We start from the raw sequence: 4,171 nt of genomic DNA, 5'->3' as shown, positions 1-4,171 counted from the left end.
ATGCAAATCCAAGTTAATATATATGTAAATTAAGCTCTACTCATAAAGTTGAACAAACCACAATCCTCAGAAGCTAACTAACCACAATCACATATGAAAAGATTAAGAAGGTGGATATAGAAACAGATGTTTGCGAATGTTGACTAAGTGAACGGTGTTTCCCATATCTGTCTGAAGGTCACCGCCAAGATGAACCTATGAATCCTGTTGAATTGAGATACTGGTCTGAATTCTAATATCAACACAACTGGCATATATAAGGGAACCAGCGGTCGACAAACTTAATTCTAAATCAATTCACTGGCATATACAAGGGAACCAGTAATCGATTTTATTGAACAATAATAACAATTATTTTTCTTTTATTTTTTTTACTTGACAACATGATTAGATCTTTTTGATCCAAGCGCATGATTCTTGTCAACAGATTACATGGTAATTCCCGTGGATCCTGCGTTCCACGCTTGCTTAGGCGACGGAGACAGGGAGAATACACACATATTTCTATCTAAGTGTCAATCCTTTTTTTTATGTACACCGTTTGGTCAAATTGGTCTGGTTTTTTTTTTTTTTTTTTTTGTAGTAACTCAATCACTCTATTTCATCCTAACAGTAATAACAATTCGATGTTAGTGACCCACCAAATCACTTAGATAAACAATAGAAAAATATGGAAAAGTAAAAATAAAAGGTGATATGGTAACAACTATCATATTATTTCTAATACTTCAATAATTCTATCATTTTAGTTAAGTGAAAAATACTATAACCCCCTACTATATGGGTTCAACACATAGAAACCCAACAAAATGGATCCTTCATTGTCAACTCCATTCTTTCACATTTTGATATTTCTAGGCCCAGAACTTTAATTTTTAGGGCTTGATAATAAAGTGACATTTTCATAATGTCAAATTTACCCTTTTCAATATATACAAGAGAAAAATCATAAGATCCATTCATTTCTTCATTTTCTTCTCTCTCATCTCTCTCGCTCGGTTGCAGGTTGCAGAGAAAAAAGTTTCAGGGTTTGCTCTCTCTCTCAGACGAAGAAACAGGCCGAGAACACGATTTCTAATCGAAATTTCCAGTGAGTAATTATTTTATAACTTAGATCTGACCTTTACAAAAAAAGATCCTGATTATCTAAACATAAATTCGAAATCAACATCAATTATTCTTCGGAGATTCAATGAAAATTCATCAGCAGGAACTGAATATGAAGATTCTCGTAGAAAATCAAATCGAACAGGAAAAATTTCAATTCAATCGGTTGATTTCGTAATCTGATTTCATTTTTTCTGCAGAGATTTCGTTCTAATTTAGTTTTCTGTTTGAAGATTCATATAAAGTTTCTAGGTTTATATTTCTTTCATTGATTTCATTTGCTTTTTTAGATCTGGAAGAATGATAGTAAATCATCTGCGTGTTTGTTATTAGAAGAAGAAGATCTGTTAGAAACGATGATAAATCGAAATTTTATTCTCGGTGTTTTGGAATTTTGGTGCATTTTTGGAGTTCATCCTGGTTATGATGTAGTTATTTAGAGATTTGAATGGATTTGATTCAATAGATAAAATAGTTGAGCATCAAATAATCTATGAATTCGAATCAGTCAAATATTATTTCAATTTTATTTTGAATCTGAAATTAAAGCTTGTGAATCTCAAGTTAAGGTTTCATCATCTCTTCTCAGTCTCCATTCAAGTCAGAAGTCTTCTATAATCTAATTAGTTATTGTTTCATCTCTTTCATTTTTTCAAGGTTTTTTTAAGTTGGGATTTCCTCTTCTTTGTTGTTTTTCATGTATGTAATGATGTTTTAAACCTTAGGACTTACTTATTGTGCAGGTTCAACAATGGAACTATGAAGATCTTCAACAACAACAGAAATAAAGAAGATAACAACTAATCGTCATTCACAGGTGATTCAAAATCTGATTCTTCTTTTGCTTTGGAAACAACTAATGAAGAAGCTGTTAATAGTAATAATTTTCATCTGGAGATTCGGTATCACCAACATCTGAAAATTCTGTTTTTGAGTTCTAAATGTTTGATGAATTGCTTCTGTTGTTTGGTTTTATTGATGTTGTTTAATTTTTGTAATTTAAGGATACGAAATGTAGATGAAGTATTTGGATCTGGCATTTAGTATGTTTATTTACATATTCTCAGTTTTTACTAAACAAAATTGTTACAAAATGTGAAGAAGGACACACAAAACCTTTTTTGAGATCTTTACTTCTTTCAATTGCTAATAAACCCAGTATGTCCATCCTTCCATGTAATGAAGTTTTCTACACTTCCTTGATGCAGAACAACTTTGGGTACTGGAATCTGTACCTGGAGATGTAAATCCTGAAGAGAGTGATGGAGAAGTTGAGAAGGTTTTCCAGACCTTGCAAAGTTTACCCTCAGAAATCCCATCAAGAAAGTAAGAGTTATTCTCCTTCATTTTGTTGTACTTATGTATACTACAGTTTTCATTTGTGCAATTGGGAAGTTGATATATACATTCAACTACACTACCATATATATGGATCCACTGTAAAGGTGGACGACTTTTGGAGTTCATGAACTGCCAGTGAACAACACATTTGGAAGTGTTTTCTTCTTTCATGGAAAATCATACCTTCGTAAGAGAATTGACGTTAGTAGATCAACTATCTAACATGTCATATTATGTTTCTAAAACTCAGGTGGCTTGTAGATTACATGATGGAGCTTGGGTTCTTCAAATCACTTTCCCAGTGGGTTGGCAATAACCTTATGAAATCTGGGGACCATGAAACATGGGCTTTTGATCTCCAAGGTGCTGTTGATATGTTCAATTCATACAGGTATGCCCGATTATCCTCATTAATCTGCTGGTATTAGCTCCTATTTGTGCTTTATTATGGATGTGTAACTCAGTTACACAAGCTAAGTGGATGTGTAACTTCTAGTTACACAAGCTAAATATATGTGTAACTTCTAGTTACACATGCTAATTAGATGTGTAACTTTTACTTACACATACTGATTGAATACAACAGCTGAAGGTTTTTAATGCTTGGAAACAACTTATTCATGGATTAACCTAGGTAGTACTTTCATCTTGTATAAGAACTCTAATTGAATGATTCAGGTTTCAGTTGGTGATATTGTGGTGACTCCAATTGAATCAATCAATTTATTCCAATTTGTTTCTTTGAAGCTACTTCAGGTAACGTTTTGTTTTGATTCAATATGATTGACTCATTTGTAGTTAATTTTCTTATTTAGTTGATTAGGTTTGATTCTTGTTTGGTTGTTCTATTCAGGTCAGAGCAGAAAAATATAAATTTTCTGGAATCAATGAAATTTGAATCTAGGTACGTTTAGATTGTTGTTATACTGTTGATGTTGTTGTTTAGGTTCATTTCTTGGTAATACTAGTTGAATCCAATCATCTAAAAACGATGAACTCTCATGATTACAATGGATTCAGTTATTGACTTGTATCTGTAGATAATAAGATGAAATCTGATTGTTAAAACATCTGTAGATGTTGGGACTTACACATGCTTGTTTAGTTAGTTGATTATACATGCTTGTTTTATGACTTTTGGAGGCTGGCAGTATTGCTTTTGCATCTAGACTAGTTTGTGTATACAATGATTAGTTTGGCTGATATTTTTATGTTTCTTTTACAGGAAAATCAACACTTGTGGTGGTGTTGATGGTGGAGGTGCAGGTTTTGGAGGAGGATGAGGAGGCAGTGGTGGTACTGGATCAGATTTGGAAGATAATTTGTATTTGGAGTTAGTGGTGGTGTTTTGGTATGAAGCTGAGAGGTTTGGTATGGATGTTAGAGCTGTGTTAGACATTGTAAGTTGGATCTACTTTACATTCTGCTTGTCTTAGTGGTGGTGTTTTGGTATGGATGTGTAATTTTTAGTTACACAAGCTAAATAGATGTGTAAATTTCAGTTACACATGCTAATTAGATGTGTAACTTCTAATTACACAAACTAAATAGATGTGTAATTTCTAGTTACACATGCTAATTAGATGTGTAACCTTTACTTACACATACTTTGCTTTAGGTAACTTAGGCTTGCAAGTTCATGATAAATGGCATATTCCATATGCAGGTGTAACTCCTAGTTACATAAGCCATATGCATGTGTATCTCCTAGTTACACATGTTA

At 32.7% G+C, this 4,171-nt stretch overlaps 1 long non-coding RNA gene across 1 annotated transcript; it reads left to right on the top strand.

Moving 5' to 3' along the window:
- The first annotated feature begins 980 nt into the window (after positions 1-980).
- LOC113293070 lies at positions 981-3,155 on the top strand. Its single transcript, XR_003332030.1, has 5 exons — positions 981-1,090; positions 1,851-1,924; positions 2,316-2,433; positions 2,699-2,839; positions 3,127-3,155. It is a non-coding gene; the product is annotated as an uncharacterized LOC113293070 (long non-coding RNA).
- The last annotated feature ends 1,016 nt before the right edge of the window (positions 3,156-4,171 follow it).

The sequence above is a fragment of the Papaver somniferum genome, chromosome 7 (genome assembly GCF_003573695.1).
Source record: "Papaver somniferum cultivar HN1 chromosome 7, ASM357369v1, whole genome shotgun sequence".
NCBI classification, from domain to species: Eukaryota; Viridiplantae; Streptophyta; class Magnoliopsida; order Ranunculales; family Papaveraceae; genus Papaver; species Papaver somniferum.
The sequence above is the reverse complement of the archived record's forward strand: the minus strand, read 5'-3'. Positions and strand labels throughout refer to the sequence as shown.